Source organism: Durio zibethinus, chromosome 27 (assembly GCF_047325235.1).
Source record: "Durio zibethinus cultivar Kanyao isolate XHJ-2024 chromosome 27, ASM4732523v1, whole genome shotgun sequence".
Taxonomy (NCBI): Eukaryota; Viridiplantae; Streptophyta; class Magnoliopsida; order Malvales; family Malvaceae; genus Durio; species Durio zibethinus.
Window position 1 is genome coordinate 9033756 of NC_143188.1, and position 5913 is coordinate 9039668.

Below are 5913 nucleotides of genomic sequence, written 5' to 3' on the forward strand. Positions count from 1 at the left end.
ATATTTTGAGCTAGATCTAAGATTTAGTAGGAGCTGTTCTGTTTTCCAAGCTGAAATTCCAGATTTTGTTTTGCTACGGTTTTGGTTAAATTTCAAGTACTAAATGATGTCCAATGCTCTTGAAAATTTATGGGTATGTTCACATATTAGTTAGTTACTTCCACAAAAAATTTGGAGATCGAATACTATCAAATGAGAGTGGAAATTGAATTTTAATCAGATGTTGTCCAGAACCTGTTTCCGTATTTTGATGTTGTTTCTTTGATTTTTCATGGCTGTTTGGGGGTTGATAAATGATGGTACAAGTTTGCTTCTAGGTTGAGCAGTCACCTAGGAGGCACTTTGTTACTTGAATTAAGTATTTTAAATTTTTGTTTAATTTATTTTCATACTATTGCTTTACTACCCTATTAATTTTCGGTTTTAGTTTGCTTGTTCTTTGCTTTGAGTTTGCTTCTGAATCATTGATTTTATCATTTTCAGCTATGTATATTTGGATCATGAGATCAAAAAACTTATCTAAAGGTCATAATTTCACAATTAGAAAGGAAGTCATACCATTAATGAAGATATCATCCCACTCTCTGCAAAACTATTGAAGAGAGCAACGACTACTGCTCGGGAAAAGGATATATTGAAATTAAAACTTTATTAGTCATTTCAAACATTAATAATAACACAATTACATCAAATTATTCTCATGTACACTATTGCAAGCATTGATACAAATGTAGCGACCTGAAAAGGTAAAAAAAAACTTGTAGCGAAAGTTTTGAGGTGCAACAATCAGCAAAGGTATAGTCCAGTGGTTCTCGAGAAGGCTCAAGGAAAAACCTGAAATGTGGAACTAGTGGGGAGGAAATGAGCCACTAAGGTCGCACAGACAAATGCACCTAAGCTCATGCCTGAGAGAATTCCAAACGCAGATGCATAAAAGCCTTGCAGTATCAAGTACAAAAAAAAAAAAAAAAAAAAAAGATCTAAATGGGATCAATCAAATCCATTAAGATTGGATTTCTTAGCCCATAGACTTTGATCATCGGGTCCTTATTCACGAGTCATCACTCATCGAGTCAGGACTGATGAGTCAGGACCAAAAGTCTGAAATGTTTCACAGAAAAAGTCCAAAATCGCATGAACTAAAAAACAAAATAAAAAAATGAGATTATTATCCAAGCATAGAACAGTAAGAACACGCTATCCCTCGAAAGATTATTCCCGACAATCTTCAACCACCGCCATATCAAAAGAAAAAAAGGCAGTAAGAGATATTTATTATTTATATAAATAAAGAATTAAAGAAAAATAACAATGAGAAAAACCAAAGGGCCTATTTGGTTCCCCAATCGCCGACAATGAACGATTAGTAAAATGACTGGGAATTGGGAATGATTCAAGGCTTCTAAAATTAGGGGTTTTTTGGTCATAACCTAGATGACCAAAGAAATTAGGGTTTTTTTTGTTGAAATACTAGATGGTCACAACCTTACAATATCAAGTTCAAACCACAAAGAAATTAAAGAAAAAACCATCTGAACAAATTTCTAATTCCAAAGTTGTGAATAAGTCGATTAGAACCACAGCTCTTCCAAGTAAAATTATTTTTAAACAGTACCTCTCATAATCGCAACACTGGATTCAACGAAGATTGGGTGCTGGTTTGAAAAGGAAGACACGAAAAGGGAAATAAGATTTGAGAAAGAGAAAAAGGGAAAGTGAAAGGAGAATGGGATTTGAGAAAGAGGGAAGACAAGAGAGATTTGAGAAAGGGGAAAATTTTGCATGAAAGAGAAAGGGGTGGGGAATGGAGAAAATTTTGTGGCGTGTATTTTAGAAAACATCGTTAAATTTTATAATATAGTGGCGTTTATGAAAGAAAATCACCTTTAAACTATTTGATATAGCGGCGTTTTATGTATAAATGCTGCTAATTCTTGTTTTTAGTGGCGTTTGTCATACAAATAGCGCTATTGGAAAATTTTCATGACGTTTTGATAAAAAAATACCTCAATCTTTATAAAAACACAAATTTAGTGACCTTTGTAAGTAAAATGCTATTAAAAAACAGCTACTAATTTTTCATTTTTTTGTAATGACGGGGGAAATTTTGTTTTTATTCCAGTTTGGATCTAACCATGATAAGAATAGGGTGATCAAGGGATCGCCTTGGTCTTTCGACAAAAATCTAATGGTGTTTAGGGATTACGATGGAGATTACGCCCAAAAGAGTACACCTTCAAGGAAGCTACGTTCTAGATTACGCTATAGGGCCTTCCCCTGAGAACGATGAATATAGGAGTTGCAGAAAAGATAGGGAACAAAGTGGGACTATTGAAGGATGTAGATAAGAATATCACCTACTCTAGTGAAGGGAGTTTTCTACGGATGAGGGTCACAAGTGACATGATGAAGCCCTTAAGAAGGTTTATTTCATTGGAAAAAAAAAGGTGGGGAAGATATTCATGGCAGACTGAAGTATGAGCGAATGCCAAATTTTTTTTATGTGGTTTTTTGGGTCACACAGAGATTGATAAGATGAGATTGGTAATGAAGAGAAGGGAAGACAATATGGTAACTAGTTGAGAGCCCTTTCTGCAAGAATAGGAGGCGTGAGGGCTTTTGGAGGATTTCAGAAATATTCAAAAATAGGGAATGGGAAAGAGGACAACGTAGTTAAAGGCCAGGCGAAGAAGGGCAGATCTCTTTCCCATTTGAAGAGGAAGACTCTTTGTTCAACAATATGGGCATCCCAGTTGTTTAACAAAACGAATTAACACAAGCCTCACCGGAAAGGAAGAACTCCAACTTGAACTCCGGGCGTTTGAATCAAAAGGGAAAATGAAAGAACGAAGTTACGAGCGTCAACAAAGGAAACGGGCGTGATAGGAGGGAAGACTGCGAGAATACAGGGATCACAATCATACACAAATTCAGCGAGAATTGCGGGGTGATAGAAGGGAAATAAGAAATTATAGAAGGGAAAGAAATGGGACCACATACGTTACAAGAAATAAATCAAGGAGGAGAATCAGGGGTGTAAATAAATGGGAAAATAACAAAGGCAGGTGGAGATAGCTTGACAGAGAAAGGGACTACGCATGGGAATAGGGACCAGGTTTGGGAGGTGAATAAGCAAATAAATGACGTGGCAAGTTTGGAAGTAGGAATAACAGAAAACGAGAGGGTTACAAGCAATGAAAATAAAGGGACATATGCATGCATGCACGTACAACCCAGCACGAAGCACAAGTGGAAAAGGAAGGCACGAGAAATTAATAAAAGGTCTGAGGCAGACAAAATAAACAATAGCGAGAGGAGGGCTGGGGACCATGACAATGATTCAATGGAAATCGACATGCAAGTGAAGAAGAGCAGAGAAGTGGACTGGGAAGGTGCACAACAAATTCAAAGAACGAAGGAGACTGGTTTCCAATCCCGCCTAGAGCAAAGAGGTGCCTATTTTAGAACTACCGTGGGCTTAGGAACCCGCATGCGGTTCGGGCTCTTCGAGATCTTTTAAAGAGTAAAGATCCCCATGCAGTGTTCTTATGCGAAACTAAGCTGCATGCAAGCAAAATTGATAGAATAAGGAGGAAATGTGGATTTGGGGCATGTTTTAATGTGGATGCAATCGGAAGCAGTGGTGGATTGGCAATGATGTGCAAGTCCGATGTATCAATGAAGTTAATTAGTTACTCCAAAACCATATAGATATGAAAGTAGAGGAGGAGCAAGAAAGGGAGACGTGGAGATTAACTAGATTTTATGGTGAGCCAAAAACTAGTAAGAGAGAAGAATCATGGGCCTTGATGAGACACCTAGCAAGGCAATCAAACAAACCGTGGATTTGTATGGGCGATTTTAATGAGATCTTATGACAGTATGAGAAAAAAAGCAAGCTCCTACGGAGAGACAAAAGAAGGAACAAGCGATTTAAATTTGAAGCATGGTGGACGAGGGAAGCGGACTGTAAAAAATTAGTGAGGGACGCACGGGTAGTGGACAACCTAGTTTCGGTGGAAGAAAAAATGAGACAGGTTGTGCGTCACTTGGGTAAGTGGCATAATACTAATTTTAGCTCCATGAAGGACAAACTGAAACGGTTGAGAAATGAGCTCCACGTGCTACAAAAGGGGCCAGCAAATGACAACTCCTTAGGGAACGACAAAAGCTAAAGGATGAAACAAACAAATAGCTTGAAAGAGAGGAGGTGTTTTGGATACAAAAATCAAGGATAAGTTGGCTGCGATAGGGGATAGAAACACTGTGTTCTTTCACACCCAAGCAAAGCAAAGGAAAGAGAACAATACAATTCAGGGTATGGAAAACTCGGACAGGGTTTGGTGTGAAGACAAGGTGGAGATTAAAAATATAGCCACTAACTAACTACTTTAGACTCTTATTTAGTTCTAAAAAAAAATCATCCTATGAAGATACCCTGAAGGTGGTGGAAACCCCTGTATCAATGAGATAAACAAACTCTTGCAGAATTTAGAGCAGAGGAGGTTCACCTGGCCCTCAAACACATGTATCCAACCAAAGCACTAGGACCTGACGGTATGCATGCTCTTTTCTATAAAAAAATTTTGGCATATTGTTGGTGAGGATGTAACTAAATTATGTTTGTCTTACTTGAATGTAAATAGGGATTTATCAACCATAAACCATACCCACATTGTTCTAATCCCTAAAACCAAAATCCCCACTAAAATCACACAATATAGGCCTATAAGTCTGTGCAATGTAATCTACAAAATTATATCAAGGGTCCTAGCGAATAGGGTAAAGACCATCTTGCCTGAATGCATTAGTGAAGCCGAGAGTGCTTTTATTCTTGGGAGGCTAATATCCGACAATATCTTAGTTGCGTATGAGCTTCTCCACACTATGAAGAGTAAAACAAAATGTAAGAATGGTTTCTTTGCCTTGAAACTGGACATGAGTAAGGCATATGATCGTGTTGAATGGAATTATCTAGGTGACATAATGAAGAAAATGGGATTTCATTCTAATTGGATTGCACTTATGATGAATTGTGTTACCTCAGTCTCATATTCTCTTGTGGTAAATGGTGAGATTACTGATGTTTTTCAACCAGAAAGAGGACTCCGTCAAGGGGATCCACTCTTTCCCTATCTTTTTTTTATGTGTGCAGAAGGACTGGCAGCAATGATGAATAATAAACAAGAACAGGGATTGTTACACGGGGTGCAGGCAAGCAGATCTGGTCTTAGAGTTAATCATCTATTCTTCGCTGATGACAGCCTGCTATTTGCCACGGCAAACATAAGCGAAAGCGAGAGGGTGAAGCAAGTGTTACAGAGATATGAAGAAAGCTCAGGACAACAGATAAAACTTGAAAAATCGACCTTGTACTCCAGCAAAAATGTAAAGGTGAAAAAAAGAAAGAAATAAAAGATATATTCGGCATTCAATCAATAATCAACATGGAGAAATATATGAGACTCCCATCCATGGTGGGGAGAGACAGAAGAAGAGCCTTTAAGGAGCTAAATGGCAAGATAAATTCAAGACTGAGTGGTTGGAGTCATAGAGCCTTATCGCATAGGGGAAAAGAAGTTTTTATAAAAGCAATTCTCCAAGCCATTCCCACATACACCATGAGTTGCTTTCTTATGCCAGCCTCATTGTGTGATGAGATAAACAGCCTATTTAGCAACTACTGGTGAGGACAAGAGAAGGGTAAAAAGGGGATTCATTGGATTCAATGAAAACATCTATGCACACCAAAGGGACAGGGAGGTTTGGGTTTTAGAGATATGGGAGCCTTTAACAAGGCACTCCTTACCAAACAAGGATGGAGGTTGCTGATGAAAACTGGTACTCTACTACACAAGGTATTGGAAGCTAAGTACTTCCCTGGAAGATCTTTTTTGGAAGCCAACTTGGGAA

General features: G+C 38.1%; 1 long non-coding RNA gene across 1 annotated transcript; it reads right to left on the reverse strand.

The window, feature by feature from the left end:
* Positions 1-634: 634 nt before the first annotated feature.
* On the reverse strand, positions 635-1848 carry LOC149510888 (uncharacterized). The gene is made up of 2 exons (XR_016334781.1): positions 1616-1848; positions 635-905 (listed from the first exon to the last, which is right to left on the reverse strand). It is a non-coding gene; the product is annotated as an uncharacterized LOC149510888 (long non-coding RNA).
* Positions 1849-5913: the final 4065 nt, after the last annotated feature.